The following is a 25,000-nucleotide window of genomic DNA, read 5'->3' as shown; positions in this document are numbered from 1 at the left end:
TAATTTGTTCAGACTTAAATTAATAATGCAATTCCTATATCGCATCAATCAAGTTTGTAATACCATCCTAGTACTAGCCTCTGGTAACTACCATCCTAGTACTAGCCTCTGGTAACTACCATCCTAGTACTAGCCTCTGGTAACTACCATCCTAGTACTAGCCTCTTAGTTACCATCCTAGTACTAGCCTCTGGTAACTAGAACATTTTTCGGCAATGGCCTTGTTATACCGTTCATAACATTACAATACCACTTTCAGGATACTCTAGTAAATTTGGATCCAACGTTAAAGCTGACAAGGACAACCATGCTAACCAGAATAACCCCAATCACCCATCCTATAAACGTAAGTTTTATACTAACACTTGGCTCTGTCTTGGCACCAGCATCTTATCAAGATGATAGGAATATTGCAGATATTCATGTTAAGAGTATTTATATCACGAGTATCAGTATTCTTAACCCTAACCTTCTATAACTAGTGTCTATTTCAATTTTTATTTTGAGTTTAATTTCATTTATTAGTTTCATCAGTGCAAATCTTTCTTTGCAGCTAAGAAATAGAAAGCCTACCCCATCGGCAGAGAAATGAGGCCACCAGTGGATGGAGTATGCTGTATTCAGGGAAGGCCAATAAAAATCCTGAAATTTTAAGCAACTACAAAAAGTATGAAGATTTTGTCACGTAGCCCTCAAATTAAGATTCAACTGTTTTCAAAAGTAGCAAGATTTTGTAATGTGTAGCCTTCAAATTAATATTCAACATGAAAATTATCAGTTGACTTAAAATAAACATGTGAGAAGCTTGTAAACTATTTTCAATGAATTCGAATACCCTATAAGTGGATTAATATACTTGTAACTAACAAGTTTGAATTAAACCTTTGCTATGTGAGAAGCTTAAAATCTGAATTGAAACCTTTGTTATGAGAAGCTTATAAAATCTATTTTCAATGAATTCGAATAACCTTTAAGTGGATTATTATAAATGTAACTAACAAGTTTGAATTAAACCTTTATGATACTGTAAAGTCAACATATAACTCTATACCTAGTTTGAATTGAAAATTTTTGATGCTGTAAAGTCAACCATTCCACCCGCTGAAAAATTTTTGATGCTGTAAAGTCAACCATTCCACCCGCTGTAAGCGAAACTAATAGTTATAATGGATTTCTTTATTTATGACTTCAATATAGTTATAATGGATTTCTTTATTTTCAATGAATTCGACTAACCTCCAAGTGGATTAATGAAAATTTAACCCTATACAAAGTGTGATTAATAAAAATATAACTATACAAAGTTTGAAGTGAATTAATACACCCTAAACGATTACATAACTTATTCTTCCCGAATTCATCCAGTGGTTTAATTAATATCTTTGATCTATAACTTAAGTGTTGCTCTTCTCTAATCCATCTATTTAGGTGAATATTTTAAGGAAGGCATAATTCAACTCATTTCAAGTAGTGGGCTTTTTTTAATTCGACTAATTTAAAAACTGGAAACCTGAATTTATCATTTTGAAAATTAAACTCAAAGATTCTATTGTACCCATATGCCTAATTGCTGCCTCACTAAAAATGCACATCCATATGTTCGATTTGGTTTCTATTGGTAATAAGGCAGGAAACCTGCATTCTGACAGCTTTCCTGCATTCTAACATCTTAGTAGAGTTTGAAGGACAAATGGCTTTTAGTCCAAACTTCTCTAGCTGTAACCACAGTTCTTTTATAAATTTTCTTTGAACAGAATTTTTATAAATTTTCTTTGAACAGAATTTTTGACATTTTCTTTGAACAGAATTTTTGACACTTTTAGCTTTATTTCTAGGAACTCTCCTTGAGCGGTTTCTAGATAATCTAGTACTGCATTAGAAGGGTTACTAAGTTTACAAAATTAACTTGAGATCAGAATAGTGAAATACCGGGAAAAATCTCAAATTACAAATTAATTTCAAGATTATCTTGACAAAACTGTCAAGTTACCAGACCTAATTTTCCTAGACCAGTTCTTCATCTCTGCTTCAAAATTACGTAATGTCAAAGTGAATTACTGATTTGTCCTTACTCTGAAGGTATAGGTTGTTTGTCAATTGTCATTCATATCATGTAATGAGATGATGTAACCTCTGGAGCAATCTCCAAATCTAAACACAAACCCCGATTTTGGTTATTTCAACTAATACCTCCTAAGAAGCCTCTAGTACATTCCTACTTTGGTGTCTGAAATGCATCACTAGAGACCAGTTTCAAGCTACATTCATTGTAAGTTTTGTCAAAATGATTTTCCCGTGTTGAGAGCCTCTGAATCATTACAAAGTACATTCTGGCACAAAACACACTGACCCTTTACTACACTTAGCAGTAAATGAAGTAAACCCCTATTACATATATTCCTCACAAAGGTTCTTTTTAGAGGTTCCATTTGCCATGTTACATGAGATTGAGGAAACCGTAGAAAAGTAGAAAAAAATTAAATTTCCCACAGGTTGAAAACCGCTGTTCTAGTCTTGCCTTTAATTTTCGACATCGAGTATCTTATACCGATTATTTGATATCTGGCTCTCGCCTTGTAGGGCGTGTCCAAACACTTCGTTACCAACTGTGAAATTTCATCTTTTTACCCAAGCTACAATAAAATTGCTCTCAAAATCTTTAGATAGCAAATAGGTTTGAATTAAGTTGCTAACTCCTGTCCTTCTAGAATTTTTCCTGAAATGAACATAGGAATTATATATATCGTTGTTCAGTGCTCTTAAATTCCGACCCGCTGGGGATCGTTATTAATAGCACAATGGTCTATCCAACTTGTAGTTTCCACATGGTGAAGTTTCTTAGATTTTACTGAGAATTCATCAATTTTCTATTCAACTTCGCTGAGAGACTCCACACTAGTCAATATTCTCTGTCCCTTATTGTTTCCTCCAACTTATGAAGTGAGGTCGCCAATCAATTTTCATTTCAAACTTTCCATACTTCGCGAGAATAAATGTTGAGGCAAAGAGAACTATACTCGTGTCACACAGCCTTTGAATTGAATTTTGCTCAGTTACAATATACTTTTCACAGCTTTACTCCTAGTAATGCCTTCCATCTTTGTCTCTTCATCATTCCTACCCCTTCTCAAACTCCATCTGATCTTCCCGAATAGGATTAGTGTACATTACCTTGCTTTGAAGATTTCTTTACCAATCCCCCCCCCCCTTTACAATGTGTCACTTTAGGCCAAGATGTCTAAACTATTTCAGAAATTCACTCTTCACTTGCCCTAACTTCCCAATCGGATTCATGGTTCTAACATTCCAATTCCATATTTTAATTTTTCTCACTGAATGAATTTAGTGTGGTTGAAGTGAAAGCTATCCTTAAAAACAGGATGAGAAGGCCTGTGATATGATGGAAGAACTGCCGAGGTGACGTTGGCCGAAAATGAAGTGACAATGACTATTACAATATGTAGAATGTGGCATGAAAAGGCAAAATATGATGAATAAAAATGGAGTGATTGCAACAACTAGTCAAATATATTCTAAGCTTATTCTAGAGAGATTTAAGAGTAAGATTGACGAAAAGTCTAAAGAGGAACAAGCACGATTTGGAAAAGGCAGAAGTTCCACTTATCAAATTTTCATCTTGGAACATTTACAGAGATGCGTAAAACATGGAAATGCCCTTTTGTCGGACAATGAAAAACCTTTAATAGTGTGCACTGGCCAATTTTGTGGAGTCCTGCGTTAATTTGGAATTGCTCTTAAATATGTAAATTTGATTAACTTCATGAGCATAGCATGTGCAAAGTTACTGTTATTGGAGGGTTATCAAATGAATTTCCAGTGTACAACCGAGTACTCCAAGGGAATGTGTTGTCACCTATGTTGTTTACCATCCACATGGATTTTGTAATGGGTAGAGCAGTCAGAGAAGGATTGGACTGGATCAGTGATAGAAAATTAGCAGATCTAGAGTATGCTGATGATGCTGTCCTTGTAAGCAGAACACCCCACGATTATCAATCCTTGGTTAACAGAATGGATGAAATATCGCACGAGGTTGGGCTGAAGATAAGTATTTGGAAACTGGATACAGGGTCCTTAGAATTAGAGTTTAGTGAAAGATTGAAAATAAGCAAATCAATCAATGGCTAGATTAAGTAAAATTTGGAAATCAAACCGCCTGAAATTACATATAAAATCAGACTAATGTTACTCTATGGACACGAGTCATAGTGTGACCATGAAACAATCTACAATAGATTTAATAGATTTGAGAAGAAAGCCCTCAGATGGATATTGGGAGTTAAATGGCAAGATTAGAAATGAAACTAAGAGATTACTCGAGTACCATATGTGGATGAGATCATGATGAGGGGTAGATGGAGATGGTTTGGGCAAGCTCTTCGCATTCCCCGAGCAAGATTGGTTCACTTAGGACGACTGGTGAAATCTAACCGAGGCCCTTTGCGTAAATAGGCGTAGGAGATTATGACTAGTAATAAACATTTCCCTGGGTTGTAGCTTAGCAAGTAATAATAATAACATCGTATTATTGTATAGTAAGCTCTCTCTGAGGAATTAAGCAAACTACATGAATTTTTATATTACCTTGATAATGAAGACCTAGATAATGAAGAATTCAAGTACATGTGAACTCGGCACACATTGATATATTATTTTCATTAGGCTTTTTCTCCATAAAAATGTTAACTTTGAGTTGTACAAACTTTCAAATCCCCTAGAGAATTAAGCTTTTGTGCTACACATTTAAAATTTCCCTAAGTACATAAGAATTTATAAGATCCGGTTTTTGTTATTAATTAAAAAAAAAGTAAGCTTTTAAGCTTCACAAATTTTCAAGTCACCAAACAAATTCCGCTTTTAAGCTATAAACATTTTAAAATTGCATAATAATGTAAGTTTTTAAGGTACACAAATTTTTAAATTACCCAAAGAATTAGGCTTTTAAGCTACACAATTTTTTATTTTGAATTGCCCAAAGAAAAAACCTTTTTTTGCAATACATTTCTAAATTACCTAAAGTTAGCTTTAAAGCTACACAAATATTAAAATTACCTACACAGGTAAGCTTTTAAAATACACAAATTTTAAAACTCCCTAAAGATGTCAGCTTTCAAGCTACAAAAATTTTAAAATTACCTATTATTATTATTATTATTATTATTATTATTATTACTAGCCAAGCAAAAACCCTTGCTGGAAAGGCAGGATGTTATAAACCCAAGGTCTCCAACAGGAAAAAGTAGCTCAGTGAGGAAAGGAAATAAGGAAATAAACTGCAAAAATACATAAAACTGAAGCCATTAAAATAAACATAACTAACCATGACTTGACAATGAAATATTTTTCTCTCCAACACCGTTCAAACATGGTGCAATGCCAACGGTCTTCTCCCGTATGGATCGCGTTCGTTATTATATAACACTTTCAAATTTCATTTAAAAAATTCAATTACATTTGATTAATTTACATTATTTTCGTAATTGAGATACAAAAAGATTATGTTCGTCGACTGTTGAATTTACATTAACTGAAAAGTCCATAGTTGTTCTATGAGTTTTGGTTCGAATTAAATATGCTATAGGCCTAGTCTCTATTCCAAAGTTTACAGATTTCGAACCAAAGTAAAAACATTGTTTTTTTTTTATCACCTAACTCCTGATATATATATATATATATATATATATATATATATATATATATATATATATATATATATATATATATATATATATATATATATATATATATATAGAAAGAGAGAGAGAGAGAGAGAGAGAGAGAGAGAGAGAGAGAGAGAGAGAGAGAGATTTTAGCATTTTGAACTACTTTCATGAAGATCAGCAAGATTTAGGAAATAAAATGCGATTTATAACCCTAGGCTATAACCCTAGTTGGAAAAGCAAGATGCTAAAAGACCAAGGGCTCCAACAGGGAAAAATAGCCCAGTGAGGAATGAAGACAGGGAAACATATAAACTACGAGAGATGTATAAACAATCAATTTTAAGAATCGTAAAGGCCGGGTTGATGTCATTGCTATTTCAATGTTTCAATGTTCAATACGTGTTGAGTTGGATTGGGTGGTCCCCCCCCCTCCAAAGCTTGTGTTCACCTCTCGCTCGGTTACATAAAATTGTTTATCTCACTCTTTCACACTATGTACCAATTATGTTGATAAATTATTATTATTATTGTTATTACTTGCTAAGCTAAATCCCTAGTTGGAAAAGCAGGATGCTTTAGGCCCAGGGGCTCCTACAGGGAAAATAGCTCAGTAAGGAAAGGAAACGAAGACAAATAAAATATTGTAAGAAGAGCAACAACATTAAAATAAACATCTCCCATATAAACTAAAAAAAACTTTAACAAAACAAGAGGAAGATAAATAAGACAGAATAATGTGCCCGAGTGTACCTTCAAGCCAAGGGCGTCACTGGCTTCTAAAATGTGGGGGGGGGGGGGACATTGACAGGCGAGGCTGGCGAGCGCAGCGAGGCTGGCGAGCGCAGCGAGCCCTCATAGCTTTTTAATTTATTACCTCTTTTTGTGCTTTTAAAGGCACCTGAGCAACATATTTCAGCAAAATACAAGACCTGTATCCTGCCTGAAATCTTGTTATAAGCCTTTTAATTTTGTATCTCTGTCAAGTTATACAAAATAATTTTAATATTTCTTAAATTCATTGGCCAAACATGATGACATTAAAGCTTTGAGCATGAAGTATTACCTTAGACCCTTTGTAATGATTAAGATATAAACACTATTATATTACTTGAAAATTTTAATAAAGCCTGATTAAATCAACATGCATGGTTTATTAAATGATTAATTCACATTATATGAAAGCAAGACTCATGTTGTTTCATTCAAATAAGAATATTATCATATCATTTAAAGTATTAAGACGAAAAATAACCTGTGTCAATCCTAGCAATTCTGTTAGTCAGAATCTACCAAAAATGGTCCTTCGTTTGTCTTCTGCTCGGATGAACTCCTCAGCAATCGCCTGTGGACTTAAGGTAGCTAGACGGTCACGATGTACATGGCAAATCATGAGGTGGTTAAGGCATTGCTGACTCATACTGCTACGTAACCATGTCTTCAATCGTCTGAGAGCACTGAATGACCTCTCAGCTGTGCAGGAACTTGCTGGGGGAGACAAGTAAAAGGCGTAACAATGCTTCTACCTGAGGAAACATTCGGCGAACTTCTGGTACCATATCTGCGAAGATCTTTCTATAATCTTCAACTGTTGACCCCTTAAACTGGTTGTGGAAGAAATCGAGTTGCTGATTCAGAGATTCATTGAGTTCTGGATACTTAGTGATAATTTCTGGCTTATGTGTCCCAGTCAACAGTACTGACGATAAATCTTGATACTCGGTGAGATCAGTGGAAGTGAAGTATTCTTTAATGTTCAGTACGTTGATTATTAATATTTTTCTAGACCAACTAAAGTATTTTTGCACACGCACGGACATAATTTCTAGTTTCATCCCTTAGCTGAATATTACATTGGTATAATCACCATAGTGAATGCTAAAAATGTGGGGGGGACAAATGATACTATGTCCCCCCACTTTGAAAAGTGGGGGGACTTGTCCCCCCGTCCCCCACCTGTTGACGCCCATGCTTCAAGCAAGAGAACTCTAACCCAAGACAGTGGAAGACCATGGTACAGAGGCTATGGCACTACCCAAGATCAAAGAATACAAATTCTTCTTCTTCTTCTTCTTCTTCTTCTTCTTCTTCTTATTATTATTATTACTACTACTTGCTAAGCTACAACCCTAGTTGGAAAAGCAAGAAGTTACTATAAGCCCCGGGGCTCCAAGAGGAAAAATAGTCCAATGAGGAAAGTAAATTAGGAAATACGTAAATGATGAACAATTAAAATAAAATATTTTAAAAACAATAACATTAAAACAGATATTTCATATATAAACTATAAAGAGACCTGTGTCAACCTATTAAACATAAAACCATTTGCTGCAAATTTCAACATTTGAAGTTCCACTGATTCAACTACCCGAATAGGCCTACAGCTTTGCTGATAATTGCGATATTCAAAACCTTTAATCACGTTGAGATATCATCACACAGAAAAGATACACACACACACATACATCTCTCTCTCTCTCTCTCTCTCTCTCTCTCTCTCTCTCTCTCTCTCTCTATATATATATATATATATATATATATATAGTAGGTTGGCCAGGGCACCAGCCACCCGTTGACATTCTACCGCTAGAGTTATGGGGTCCTTTGACTGGCCACACAGTACTACATAGGACCCTTCTCTCTGGTTAAAGTTCTTTCCCTTTGCCTACACAGACACCGAATATTCTGCCCTATTCTTTACAGATTCTCCTCTGTCCTAATACACCAGATATTTACGGGCTGCCCAGCGGCAAGAGCCCGTGTCTTAACATAAGTTAAGGCAATCTACACAAACACACCTGACAACACTGAGAATACCAAATAATTCTTCTTCACCCAAGGGGTTAACTACTGCACTTTAATTTGATCAGTGGCTTCTCTCCTCTTGGTAAGGGTAGAAGACTCTTCAGCTATGATAAGCAGCTCTTCTAGGAGAAGGACACTCCAAAATCAAACCATTGTTCTTTAGTCTTGGGTAGTGCCATAGCCTCTGTACCATGGTCTTGCACTGTCTTGGGTTAAAGTTCTTTGCTTGAGGGTACACTCAGGCACACTGTTCTATCTAGTTTCTCTTCCTCTTGTTTTGTTAAGTTTTTATAGTTTATATAGGAAATATTTATTTTGATGTTACTATTCTTAAAATATTTAATATTCCTTATTTCCTTTCCTCACTGGTCTATTTTCCCTGTTGGGGCCCCTGGGCTTATGGCATCTTGCTTTTCGAACTAAGGTTGTAGCTTAGCATTTAACTATATACATACATACATATATATATATATATATATATATATATATATATATATATATATATATATATATATATATTGGACCTTAATGTTGTATATGTGCAGTTGATTAAAGATAGTCTTCGATATTTAACTTTGAATATATATAATTCAGTAAATAATCTTTTACATTTAAACTGTTTACACTTTACAATATTGTATAAACATCATATTATATTCACATGAATAAACTGAGTAATCAACATATACTAATTACTCGGCTTTTCAATATACTCGATAACATTATTAACGGTATAATTCAGTGGGAGTAACAAAACTAGTCTTGTACGCAAACGAGACAGTTTGTAACACCCAAAAACGCGTTCAGACCACGTTTCATTCTCACACACACACACACACACACACGCGCGCGCAAACATGAGCCCTGCACAAATCACGTATCAGAGTTCGAAACTTGATAACTGATTGGCCAATCGAATTATGGGCTCTTGGTATCGACCAATGGTGATGCAGTAGGCGTTTCTAAGAGACTGACTGGAGGACCTGTATAAATTTAGGGACCTTACCTCGTGGTTTATATATATACTACGGGCCAACCAAGGGAAAGGCCCGTGGCAACAAGTGTTGGCTTTAATACCCCAACAACAACTCGTGGCTTACAATCATCCCGTTTCCCGAAGAGCCCACAGCATCAGCACAACATCCTTGTGACCAGATTTCACAACTTGTCATACGTCGGTATGTATAAATGCATTTCTGAATTAAGCTGATGTGTTATCATTGGTTAAGTATATTCTATACAAAGTCTTCTGCTTAAACTCATTTGAGTGACCGTATTAATGGACACCTTGATATGACCTGCTGAGACTAGGTTTCCTATGTTATGAATTCATACAATTGTCTTTTCATATATTCTCTTAATTCTGAAATTTAGTATTTTATGGTAAAGGCGTCGGTATGTATAAGTGCACTTCTGAATTAAGCTGATGTGTTATCAGTGGTTAAGACTATTCTATATAAAGTCCTCTGCTAAAACTTTCATTTGAGTGATCGTATTAATGGTCACCCTGATGTGACTTACTGAGACTAGGTTTCTTATGTTATGAATTCAAACATGTCTTTTCATATATAATTCTCTAATTCTGAAATCTAGTATTTTATGGTAAAGGCATCTTTCTTGACAGACATGGACAGAGGCAAGAGCAGTGGTGGGTATACCGGCAAGGGGGACAAAGCAGATCTGAACAATCACTCCAATCAATGTAACCCTAACCATGGCCAGTACAAAGGTAAGCGCCTGTCATGGAGATTTATTCGTAATTAAAGTTGTTCATTAGGCTACCTATACATATCCTTTGTTAATAAAAACCAGGCTTTCGTAGTTATTGTACTCTGGTGTATATAACTACAGAATTGATTTAGTGAAATCCAGGCTTTCGTAGTTATTGTACTCTGGTGTATGTAGCTACATAACCTTTGTTAATGATATCCAGGCTTTCGTAGTTATTGTACTCTGGTGTATATAACTACAGAATTGTTTTAGTGAAATCCAGGCTTTCGTAGTTATTGTACTCTGGTGTATATAACTACAGAATTGTTTTAGTGAAATCCAGGCTTTCGTAGTTATTGTACTCTGGTGTATGTAACTACAGAATTATTCGGAACTTTATTCCCAACTATATATTTCCATTTTGTTTAATTATTTGTTTGCTCATTCAAAATTGAATAATGTTATGTCATTCTATCATTTTAAGAACTCATCTTATGAGTTCGAACTCCTGATTAATCGAAATTCACTCAAAATGTAGGAATTCTTGTGCCTAATCTAACATTTTAAAATTTCTTATTATATTTTTAAATGTAGTTTGTTCAAATCATAGAAATCTAGTACTTGCTAATACCTGTCTAATACGGGTAGAGGTCTGGTTTACATTTCCATAACATGCATCGACTAGGCTGTTTAATCCTAACCTTTACGTACTAGGCTGTTTAATCCTAACCTTTACGTACTAGGCTGTTTAATCTCAACCTTTACGTAACATTGCCATTTTTGTTAGACTGATCATTTCCAACTAGTGATCTCTATTGTATTTTAGTTTCGTTGATCAAGATTAAGTAGTTATGTCATACCACAAATCTTATACTTACACTTACGGGTTAGACCTCGTCAACTAATTATAATAATTTTAATACTTTTATTATAGCAGTCTATTGGTAATACCATTCTAGTACTGGTCGATGTCTGGCTTATTCTACATTCCTATATCTTTTCAGGTTACACTGGGAACTTTGGATCAAACGTTCCAGCTGATAAGAACAATCATGCCAACCAAAACAACCCCAATCACCCATCTTATAAAAAGTAAGGGTAAATATTTTTTTAAATTAAATTTTGAAGAGTAGCACCATATTCAATTTTCAAAATATTTCAGATATTGCATATATACCGTTTACAAACTTTCACCATATTCCATTTTCAACATATTTAAAATATTGCACAACTATTTATAAACTTTCAACATCTTCCATTTTCAAAATATTTCAAATATTGCACATATACCGTTTACAAACTTTCCTGAAGCATGTCCTTTTTATCAATTATTAATTTGCAAAATTTTTGGAATTAATATTTCAATTTCATCTGTTATTTCAAATATTGCACTTATACCGTTTACAGTTTACAAACTTTCATGTCCTTTATCAGTTATTCAGTTACAAAATTTTTGAAATTATTTCAATTTAATCTGCCATTAAATATTGCACATATACCGTCTATACAAAGTTTCCTAAAGTGTCCTATTTATCAGTTATTCATTTGCAAAATAATTTTTAAAAATTTTTCAATTTCATCTGTCATTTCAGGTAAGTAGTAGCCAGCCTCTCCCATCGGCACGAAGTTATGAGCCTCAATATTTCTAATCATAAAAATTTTCTTACCATATCTGAGCTCCAATAATCATGTAATTTAAATTCCCTGCATTATGAAGAAAATCTTCGTATATTCAATGACTTCAAATAATTACCGTGTGTTTAAGTTTGATTTATAGGATATCTAACCTTAAGGTTATTACTTTGAAACCCTGTTAGTTCTAAATTGTTAACTACAACTTATTGTCTGTACCCCAAATATTACTGGTGCATGAAACTATCTTTGTATTTGCAATTACTTCAAACAATAAAAATGTTACCTTATTCATAGTTTGAATTCTATTGAACCTATAACTTCAAGGTTATAATTACTTTTAACCTTAAGTGAACCACGAAATCAATTACTGGCTTTTATAAAATAAAATCTCTACTTTTGTTCTCTACTTATATCAAAAATTCTCTACTTGTGTAAAAAAAAAATTCAATACTTGTGTCTATATTTTACCAGTTTTATTTTCTAGCTTCTGTTAAGAAATCAGATTTTATACAATAGTGAATGAATTTAAGCTACTCTATTTCTATCAACATTAGATACAATGTTGTGTTTTACCACCTCAACATTGAACGAAACTTCTTAAGATCATGGTTGCAATGGTGTGTTTTATCATCTCACGCTTCAAAGAAAAATAATTACGGATTTTATACAATGGTGAAAGACTATAGTTTACCAGTTTTATTTTCTAGCTTCTGTTAAGAAATCAGATTTTATACAATAGTGAATGAATTTAAGCTACTCTATTTCTATCAACATTAGATACAAAGTTGTGTTTTACCACCTCAACATTGAACGAAACTTCTTAAGATCATGGTTGCAATGGTGTGTTTTATCATCTCACGCTTTAAAGAAAAATAATTACGGATTTTATACAATGGTGAAAGACTATAGTTTACCAGTTTTATTTTCTAGCTTCTGTTAAGAAATCAGATTTTATACAATAGTGAATGAATTTAAGCTACTCTATTTCTATCAACATTAGATACAAAGTTGTGTTTTACCACCTCAACATTGAACGAAACTTCTTAAGATCATGGTTGCAATGGTGTGTTTTATCATCTCACGCTTTAAAGAAAAATAATTACGGATTTTATACAATGGTGAAAGACTATAGTTTACCAGTTTTATTTTCTAGCTTCTGTTAAGAAATCAGATTTTATACAATAGTGAATGAATTTAAGCTACTCTATTTCTATCAACATTAGATACAAAGTTGTGTTTTACCACCTCAACATTGAACGAAACTTCTTAAGATCATGGTTGCAATGGTGTGTTTTATCATCTCACGCTTTAAAGAAAAATAATTACGGATTTTATACAATGGTGAAAGACTATAGTTTACCAGTTTTATTTTCTAGCTTCTGTTAAGAAATCAGATTTTATACAATAGTGAATGAATTTAAGCTACTCTATTTCTATCAACATTAGATACAAAGTTGTGTTTTACCACCTCAACATTGAACGAAACTTCTTAAGATCATGGTTGCAATGGTGTGTTTTATCATCTCACGCTTTAAAGAAAAATAATTACGGATTTTATACAATGGTGAAAGACTATAGTTTACCAGTTTTATTTTCTAGCTTCTGTTAAGAAATCAGATTTTATACAATAGTGAATGAATTTAAGCTACTCTATTTCTATCAACATTAGATACAAAGTTGTGTTTTACCACCTCAACATTGAACGAAACTTCTTAAGATCATGGTTGCAATGGTGTGTTTTATCATCTCACGCTTTAAAGAAAAATAATTACGGATTTTATACAATGGTGAAAGACTATAGTTTACCAGTTTTATTTTCTAGCTTCTGTTAAGAAATCAGATTTTATACAATAGTGAATGAATTTAAGCTACTCTATTTCTATCAACATTAGATACAAAGTTGTGTTTTACCACCTCAACATTGAACGAAACTTCTTAAGATCATGGTTGCAATGGTGTGTTTTATCATCTCACGCTTTAAAGAAAAATAATTACGGATTTTATACAATGGTGAAAGACTATAGTTTACCAGTTTTATTTTCTAGCTTCTGTTAAGAAATCAGATTTTATACAATAGTGAATGAATTTAAGCTACTCTATTTCTATCAACATTAGATACAAAGTTGTGTTTTACCACCTCAACATTGAACGAAACTTCTTAAGATCATGGTTGCAATGGTGTGTTTTATCATCTCACGCTTTAAAGAAAAATAATTACGGATTTTATACAATGGTGAAAGACTATAGTTTACCAGTTTTATTTTCTAGCTTCTGTTAAGAAATCAGATTTTATACAATAGTGAATGAATTTAAGCTACTCTATTTCTATCAACATTAGATACAAAGTTGTGTTTTACCACCTCAACATTGAACGAAACTTCTTAAGATCATGGTTGCAATGGTGTGTTTTATCATCTCACGCTTTAAAGAAAAATAATTACGGATTTTATACAATGGTGAAAGACTATTTCTATCAACATTGAACGAAACTTCTGGAAATCGTAGTTACAATGGTGTGTTTTATCATCTCACGCTTTGAAGAAATCAAAAAATTTCAAGATCGTAGTTAAAATGGTGTTTTATTATCTCACGCTTTGAAGAAAACAATTTCATGGTATTCTACTGTTGTCTTGAGCACCTGACTTTTAAATGTTCAACTAAATAATCACTTCTATCAATTTCCATTAGGAATATAATACTCAGACCTTATCGCATTAGGAATATTTATATAAACTTCCATGACCTTTTCGTTTAACTAATCTGAAGAAAACGGATTACTTCTATTAATTTCCAATAGGAATTAATAATTCTCTGACCTTTTCGGTTAACGACAAATCTCATTAGGAATATTTAAATAAACTTCCATGACCTTTTAGATCTCAATTTCATGGTATATTACTATTGTCTTGAGCACCCAACTTACTTCTATCAATTTTCATTAGGAATATAATTAATCTCTGGACTTTTCGTTTAACGACTAATCTCATTAGGAATATATAAACTTCCACGACCTTTTCGTTTAACGATCTCATTAGGAATATTTATATAAACTTCCACGACCTTTTCGTTTAACGACTAATCTCATTAGGATTTTATAACATTTCCTTCAATAATGTATAGGTTAGGAACAACATGATTAGTATTGAATATCTGTTACACGGGGTCCGCTAGTTAAATATAATTAAAATATATCTAGCTTAATCCAGTTTACACATACCCCTGATAATGTTCTTAACACGAGCTATTTAAATTACCCTTAATTATTAAATTTCTATTTATAATATAGTAACTACACGCTCCAGTCATGATAATTATTTGTTGTATACAAACACACATTACATAAATGTGAATGTGTACAGTTTATATAATATATTGATATGCATATAAATGCATGTATCTAAACGTATACATATGCACATATACGTGCATTCATATTTATATGTTTACATGTATTCACATACATGCACTGTATAGATATTTATATATTCATACTAGTACTAATTATTCATAATCATATACGCAAAATACAAAGACAAAGAACAATGCAAAAATCAATGTTTTCTATACTTCAAAAGAAATTTTCAAAATGACTAATACCAAATAACGTATAGTAGTAGTCAGTACAGCTAAAAAAAAATCTATATGTATAAATATATGGTAGTCAGTCCCGCTAAAAACCAATCTATATATGTATAAATATATGGTTCCATGAAGATTCCACCCACGAAAATTTCACCCAAAGAAAATTCCACCCAGGGAAAATTTCGCCCTAGTTTATTTATAGTATGAAACATAAGTATCGGAAAACTGCCAAAAGTATGGTTAACAAGCAAACAACAATAAAACATTATTTTTTCTTTTCATGAGAAATTTATGAGTATACTTTTGTTTCACACTGAATATATATTTAAAAAATTGCACCGTCAATAAAAAAAATTAAAAATGAAAAACATGAGGAAAATATCAAGAATCGAAACTTTCAACAAGAGGTTTAAATCTCATTAATTTAAGAATTATAAAACTTGCTTCAAAAAGAATTATCTAGTAAATTGGATATCCAATAAAAAATAATTAAACATTTTATTAAAATTAAGAGAAAAAGGAAATTTAATGAAGGTCATATGCAACACCTCTTAAAAACCTCAGAATATTGACATCGAAACATTCGACAAGGTGTCCAAGTCTGGCATTATTACGGTTGTATTTATTTCTTTGATTGTTGTGATCCCATGTAATATGAATTTATTTATTTATTTTCTTTTGTGTGTGTGTGTGTGTCAGGCTCTCTTCCTTTGCAATACGGCACAAAGTTTCCAGAGATTTGGGTGTATGCTTGCTAACGACGATCGTACAGCACTATGGAAACCTTCAGCTCCGTTATTGGACCGTGGTATATTTTCCAAGACCTATTCATGTACAGTGTTGCCAGTTGGGCGTCTAAAATTCCCCAAAACTCGTGATAAAAAAATCCCCAAAACAACCCAAAATTCCACATGTCCACAATTATATTTTCTTCTGATCCTGTAGGCTATACTAAATCAGTATAGAAATTACTCGCTTTACTGCATGTAAGTGCAAGCAAACTAATTGCAACAATAAAAAGGTTTAATCATCTCTGTCTCTTCATGGAAATTTCTACTGAATATCCCCATCAGCCACCCAAAATCCCCAAATCTAGGAATAAATTCATATAGCTGGCAACACTGTTCATGTACATTCCAGAGACCTATTGAGAAAAGGGGGTCTCCTCTTCTGCGGTTGGTTCCTCTTCCTCGGTCGGTACACGCCAATATAGGGGCTTTCAAAGAAACCAATGAACTCGTCTAGTATATTATTATCGTCCGAAAGCAATTCAAATGCAGCGATAACTTCGGATGTTGGAAGAAATGCCCTAGCATTAAAACATTTAATTTTGAGAGCAAACTGTCGGTCATTGTTATACTGAGATTTTCTGCCAATCTCTCATACCTTTCTCCAGCAAGAATGGCCAAACTGAAGCAAACAATCACGTATAGAAGTGTTAGGAAACTCTGTTAAAAAAGCATTATGGATGCATTTTTCAAAATCCAATAAGCAATTCGAAGGACAAATATTTGTTGTTTACTAGAGAACAATTATCTTTGGTAATTTAATCTCTTTTTTTTTTTAGCTTGTTAAGAACTCTTATTTTGGTAATGCACTAATCTTTAGATACTTTGTTCTAAATTGTTGTTTACTTGGGTGGAATTTTCTTTGGGTGAAATTTTCTGGGTGAAATTTTCATGAGTGGAATTTTCCTGTCACGATATATATATATATATGTATATATATATATATATATATATATATATATATATATATATATATATATATATATATATATTCTTAATTGTCAAGCCACAACCCTAATTGGAAAAGTAGGATGCTATAAGCCCAAGGGCCCTAACAAGGCAAATAGTCCAGTGACGAAAGAAAACAAGGACAAATATATATATTTATATATATATATATATATATATATATATATATATATATTTATATTATATATATTATATTATATATATATATATATATATATATATATATATATATATACACAATATATAATATATAACATATATACCTATATAAATATATATATATAATATATAACATATATACCAATATAAATATATATACAGTATGTATGTATATATATATATATATATATATATATATATATATATATATATATATATATATATATATATATATATATATATATTATTTGTAGAAAAAGTCTGTGAACAAGGAATGATCATCATTTGTAGAGAAAGTCTGTGAACAAAGAATGATCATCATTATTTGTAGAGAAAGTCTGTGAACAAAGAATGATCATTATTATTTGTAGAGAAAGTCTGAACAATGAATGATCATTATTATTTGTAGAGAAAGTCTGTGAACAAAGAATGGTGATCATTTGTAGAGAAAGTCTGTGAACAAATAATGATCATTATTATTTGTAGAAAAAGTCTGTGAACAAAGAATGATCCTCATTATTTGTAGAGAAAGACATTGAGCAAAGAATGATCATTATTATTTGGAGAAAGTCTGAACAAAGAATGATCATTTGTAGAGAAAGTATGATCATCATCATTTGTAGACAAAGTCTGTGAACAAGGAATGATCATCATTATTTGCAGTGAAAGTCTATGAACAAAGAATGATCATCATTATTTGTAGTGAAAGTCTGTGAACAAAGAATGATCATCATTATTTGTAGTGAAAGTCTGTGAACAAAGAATGATCATCATTATTTGTAGAGAAAGTCTGTGAACAAAGAATGATCATTATTATTTGTAGAGAAAGTCTGTGAACAAAGAATGATCATTATTATTTGTAGAGAAAGTCTGTGAACAAAGAATGGTGATCATTTGTAGAGAAAGTCTGTGAACAAATAATGATCATTATTATTTGTAGAAAAAGTCTGTGAACAAAGAATGATCCTCATTATTTGTAGAGAAAGACAGTGAGCAAAGAATGATCATTATCATTTGTAGAGAACGTCTGTGAACAAAGAATGGTGATCATTTGTAGAGAAAGTATGATCATCATCATTTGTAGAGAAAGTCTGTGAACAAAGAATGATCATCATTTGTAGAGAAAGTATGATCATCATCATTTGTAGAGAAAGTCTGTGAACAAGGAATGATCATCATTTGTAGAGAAAGTACGATCATCATTATTTGTATAGAGAAGTCTGTGAAAAAAGAATGATCATAATTAGTAGAGAAAGTACAATCATCATTATTTGTAGAGAAAGTATGTGAACAAGGAATGATCATCAATATTTGTAGAGAAAGTCTGTGAACAGAATGATCATCATTATTTGTAGAGAAAGTCTGTGAACAGAATGATCATCATTATTTGTAGAGAAAGTCTGTGAACAGAATGATCATCATTATTTGTAGAGAAAGTCTGAACAAAGAATGATCATTTGTAGAGAAAGTATGATCATCATCATTTGTGGAGAAAGTCTGTGAACAGATAATGATCATCACTATTTGCAGAGAAAGTCTGAACAAACAATGATCCTCATTATTTGTAGAGAAAGTCTGAACAGAGAATGATCCTCATTATTTGTAGAGAAAGTCTGAACAGAGAATGATCATCATTATTTGTAGAGTAAGTCTGAACAAAGAATGATCATTTGTAGAGAAAGTCTCTGAACAAAGAATGATCATCATTTGTAGAGAAAGTCTGTGAACAAAGATTGATCATCATTTGTAGAGAAAGTACGATCATCATTATTTGTAGAGAGTCTGTGAACAGAGAATGATCATCATTATTTGAAGAGAAAGTCTATGGAATATTTCAAACTAGGGCACAATACCTCCAAGGTAAACATAAGCGCGCTGTTATTGTGGGCCTCCGCCACCTGACGCAGCGACATTAGAGAGTTCCAGTCACGATACTAATGTTTGTTCAGCATAACCAAGGATACATTGATGTTGCTATGGGTGGCTTATTCTTTGTTCTGGCGTTATAAGCTAGACGGGGAAAGCTCAAGAAGCGGTGCCTATAGCTTGAAAGAACATTTCTTAAACCAGGAAAATATGCATAGATCAGATTTCTACCCAAAACATTATCAGACCTTATCATCATCATCATCTACGTATATTGACGCTAAGGGCCTCGGTTAGATTTCGCCAGTCGTCTCTATCTTAAGCTTTTAATTTAATACTTCTCCATTCATCATCTATATGAAACAGAATTAGCAGAGCTAGCCAAACTAAACCTAAAAATCCAATATATTTGTAAACACAATCAGACAAAAGTTGCAGAAACACTAAAGAAAGTAAGAAGCTTCAAATTGATGAAAGAAAACTTGAAACAGAGCACCATCAAATGTTTGCTTTAAAGGATGAAAATTGAAATATCCACAATACAGATGAAGTAAAAATTGCAGAGGATTTCTGTACAATAGTGATATAAGAAATAACTTCATCAATAGAAATGAAACACCCGAGCAGGTACCAAACGTAACAGGAGAAGTAAAGAAAGCATTAAAGGCATGGAAAGAGGCAAAGCAGCAGGAAAAGATGGCTTAACAATCGATTTATTAATAGATGGAGGAGATTTCATGGTAGTAAAAATCGCTGGGTTTTACACAAAATGTCTAGTAAAATGGTCTATACCTACAGCTTGGAAAATTATCATTATACTAATTCACTAAATGGGAGACAAAAGACCTGAAAAACTATCACCCAATATGTTTACTCTCAGTAATACATAAAATATTTACAAAGATCATATTAGACACATCAGAAAGACATCAACCAAGAGAGCGGGAAGGCTTTAAAAGTGGGCCGAATTGTACAAATTGATGAAGGAAAATAATGAGCTAATTAATCCAAGGAAAAAACCTTGTAAGATATAGTAAGTTTATCCGTAGAAGATCTAAAATAGTATATCTAAAATATGCAGCATTAATAATATAATTTAAAATAGTTCAATAAGATAATAAGAAAAAATATATGTTGAAATAATCATGACTGTATCTATGTAATTAAACAGCTAATGGAAAAATCTGAAGAGTATGACAAACCACTATGCATGGCATTTATAGACTATGAGAAAGCTTTTGATTCTGTCAAAAGTTCAGCAGTAATAAAGGCCCTTCAATGGCAAGAATATATGAATCTTCTGTTTGAACACTTAAAAGATATCTATATGGGAAGTACAACAATCCTTAAACTTCAGGTGAGAAAATTCCAATTGAGAAATGAGTTAGAAAGGGATACCTAATCTCCCCTAAATTATTCACAGCCTGTATAGAAGTCTTTAAGAATTTGGGAGGAGAAAATAAAGTCATAACATTAATGGAGAACAAATTAACAACTTAAGATTTAAAGATGACAAGTTCCGTGTTTAGTGAATCATGGGAGGAATTACAAAAGATCATAGAGAAAGCAGAAATGAAGGACTGAAAATAAATATGAGTAACAGAAAATGTTAAATGAAAATGCAGGAAGACAACAAATAAGGGTTACGGATGAACCTATAGAGATTAGTAATGAATATACATAAGACAGTATTTCCCCAGTATATGACACCTTAATTGAAAGGCTAAGTATTGGATAGAAGCTTTTGGTAAACAAAATGAGATTATGAAAAGTAAAATGACACTATCTAAAAAGAAAAAGTATTTAATGAGATGGTTCTATTCTACCAGTATTAAGTTTATGCATCAGAAACTTTGAGCCTTGCTAAAGCCTTGGAACATAAGCTAGTTACAACTCGGAGGTCTATGGAAAGAATAATTATGGGAATAACAATAAAAGACAGAAAAAGAGCAACATGGATACGAGAGTAAACCAAAGTATACGACATTCTAACATGTAAGAAAAATAAAAATGGACATGGGCAGGGCATAATGAGAATGAAAGACAATAGATGGACATTAAGAACAACAGAATGGGTCCCTAAAAATTGCAAAAGAAGCAGGGAAAGGAAGAGAAGACGACAGATTCACGAGCTAAGTAAATTTGCATGCATAGACAGGCATAGAAATACACTAAATAGAGGCAAGTGAAAGGAAATGTCTGAGGCTTTGGTCTGTATGTACTAGCAACGGCTGATGATGATGATGATGATGATGATTATATACATTATATATATATATATATATATATATATATATATATATATATATATATATACCGAGAGAGAGAGAGAGAGAGAGAGAGAGAGAGAGAGAGAGAGAGAGAGAGAGAGAGAGATATATATATACGTTATATATATATACATTATATATACATACATTTATATACACATGTATATATATAAATATATATATATATATACACACACACACACACATATATATATATATATATATATATATATATATATATATATATATACACACACATATATATATATATATATTTATACATATATATAATTTACATTATATATATACATATATATTTATATATACATATATATATATATATATATATATATGTATATACATATATATTTATATATACACATATATACACATATATATACACATATGTACATATATATTTATATATATATATATATATATATATATATATATACACACATATATAGGCCTATACATATATATATATATATATATATATATATATATATATATATATATATATATATATACTGTACATATATATATATATATATATATATATATATATATATATATATATATATATATATATATATATATATATATATATATATATATATATATATATATATATATATATATATATACACACACACACACATATATATATATATATATATATATATATATATATATATATATATATATATATATATACATACATATATATATATATATATATATATATATATATATATATATATATATATATATATATATATATATATATATATATATATATATATATATATATATATATATATATATATATATATATATATATATATATATATATATATATATATATATACACACACACACACACACACACACACACATATATATATATATATATATATATATATATATATATATATATATATATATATATATATATATATATATATATATATATATATAATGCCCATGTGTTTAGACTCAAGTATGTGTTTCAAGTATGCGTATGTGTATAAATCAGGCTAAAACTTAGAATCCAACAATCTTATTTTATCAAATCCATTCAATCCGTTGTCATTTTCATCACATTGAATATACGAACACCTAGTATGAGCGCTGAACGGAGAGAGTGTATCGTCACTGTCTCGATGAATAATTAATTCGATGATTAGTAGGCTGTATGAAAATCAATGCTCTGGCGTGTTCCTTTTAACATTCCTATGCGAAGCCGCCGTCAAGCCATGTCCAGTATCCAAGAGACAGATAGGCCTAGGCCTATATCATTAATCTTAGGCCAATCTCCGCTGTATATGATAATAAAAATATTTCGATAACTACACTTTATAGTCTATTCTCTTAGTTTCATTCTTATTGTTCTCTCGAAAATTTTCCAAATTATGATTAACAGTACATTATTCAATAAAAACTTAAAAATATATTACAAAGTAAACCTGACTCGTATTCAAATTATAACTTATTTGTTAAAGAATTATAATTATCTGTATACGCTGTTGATAAACTTGTGAGCCTATAGGCTTAAAACAAATTAATCTTGAAGAGATTTCTTTCATGCTTATACGAACACTAAACGGGTGTGTGTATATATATATATATATATATATATATATATATATATATATATATATATATATATATATATATATATATATATATATATATATATATATATATATATATATATATATAATACAAATAAATTAAAGACTACAATACAAGAACCCGGTTCAACATTTTACCTTTCAGCCACAACCGATTTCTGCGTTCAGGCAATATACTGCGACTCGTGTGTTAGCTAGATTTGTCATATTTCCTCCTTCGCGGTTAGTATGCAGTTCATCACAACTGGATTATTGTTATTTATATTCAAAAGGAGTAAACAAAGATAAATAGTATACACTCAAGGACTTTCTAAGAGTAGCATTTGCTGTTCAATTCCTTCTCCATGGTATCGACGTTTAACCAATATGTAAATTCTCTCTAGACTTACAGTCTATGTTACTATTTAAGAAGATTGTTTTCCCACAAAATTGGGGTTATTATTATTATTATTATTATTATTATTATTATTTGCTAAGCTACAACCCTAATTGGAAAAGCAGGATGCTATAAGCCCAGGGGCCCCAACAGGGAAAATAGCCCAGGGAAGAAAGGAAACAAGGAAATATAAAATTTTAAGAACAGTAACAACATTAAAATGAATATTTCCTATATAAACTATAAAAACTTAAACAAAACAAGAGGAAGAGAAATTAGATATAACAGTGTGCCCGGGTGTTCTCTCAAGCAAGAGAACTCTTAGACCCATTAAAGGTTTCATGTCTTAACATTTATCTATCATTGTCAAACCTCTTCCCAGCCGTAAAGTTTTGTTTAATACACCAGGATACTTTATCTTTTTTAACTTTTATCCCGTTTTTCTAATAAATTATATCATCAATAAAAGCATTTATGTGCTAACTGACTTCTTAAACTGCCTAATGTTACCAGAATTAAACTTCAAATATGCTGAAGTTTTGTGTTCACCGTTTTGACTTTTTACAGTAGTTCTTAGCACAAACACACTCACAAGAAGGTACATATACTTACACACATACGTAATTATACGTATGTATGTATGTATGTATACATATATACTGTACAATAATCACAGCGACCCGTCAAAGAGAACGGCTAAATATTTTGATATGCTCATGCATGTACACTCGTACCGATTCAACCCTTCCCACTCCATTCCCTTTCCTAACTAAAACTCCTATCATTAGGATATATATATATATATATATATATATATATATATATATATATATATATATATATATATATATATATATATATATATAAATCCAGACACTCGCTCTCTATTATATAAGGGGGACACATAGGCATGTATATAAAACAAATGTACGGAATTATGTATAGGGCGTGGAAAGAAAGGCCAAGCCTTTCCATTCCTTACGCCGTAAATGACGTGTAGGCTAATAAAGAATGGAATGCATAAAACTGGGTGCCGTGCAAGCCACGATGGTCAAGCGGTAGAAAATGTTTTTCTTTATGGCGTGGTTTCCCGGTCATGTTACACCGTAGCCACCGTGACTCTATTCTCGGTGGCTACGGTTACACACGGATGGGCCCGGTGCCCTGCACTCCTCCAATATATAAGGGATCTGTTTGTCGTACAGATTTCTAATCATTTAGAGAACCGTGAAGAATAATTTGCGTTCATTGACAAGTTCACATCTTAGTACTATGAAAAAAATATTCTTGAAGCCTTTATATCAACAGTACGATAGGCAAGAGCTTGTCATACAAGCTTGGGGCTACATATGCAAACCTCCGGGACCCACAATTGACGTGTATCTTGGCTCAGCAACCCCCCCCCCCGCCAAAAAAAAGAAAAGAAAAAAAAAGGGAACTATCCGTAACTGTTATCATGTCGATAAGATGTTGGGTGCACGATGTGTAGTAATTCTTTAAATATTTTGGACATCCAGTTCTG

The 25,000-nt window shown here is 31.7% G+C and overlaps 1 protein-coding gene and 2 long non-coding RNA genes across 3 annotated transcripts in view; 2 read left to right on the top strand and 1 right to left on the bottom strand.

Moving 5' to 3' along the window:
• Nucleotides 1–812, top strand: part of LOC137646097 (uncharacterized) — a 1,740-nt gene extending 928 nt beyond the window's left edge. The window contains exons 3-4 of the long non-coding RNA XR_011045389.1: nucleotides 260–346; nucleotides 554–812. This is a non-coding gene — a long non-coding RNA (uncharacterized lncRNA). The remainder of the gene's footprint in view (nucleotides 1–259; nucleotides 347–553) is intronic.
• Nucleotides 1–25,000, bottom strand: part of LOC137645060 (uncharacterized) — a 171,863-nt gene that overhangs the window by 97,865 nt on the left and 48,998 nt on the right. The window lies entirely within an intron of this gene.
• On the top strand, nucleotides 9,510–12,118 carry LOC137645059 (uncharacterized). The gene is made up of 4 exons (XR_011045272.1): nucleotides 9,510–9,664; nucleotides 10,111–10,215; nucleotides 11,201–11,288; nucleotides 11,789–12,118. It is a non-coding gene; the product is annotated as an uncharacterized lncRNA (long non-coding RNA).

Source organism: Palaemon carinicauda, chromosome 8 (genome assembly GCF_036898095.1).
Source record: "Palaemon carinicauda isolate YSFRI2023 chromosome 8, ASM3689809v2, whole genome shotgun sequence".
NCBI lineage: Eukaryota > Metazoa > Arthropoda > Malacostraca > Decapoda > Palaemonidae > Palaemon > Palaemon carinicauda.
Note: the sequence above shows the minus strand (reverse complement) of the source record. Positions and strands in the feature narration are given on the sequence as shown.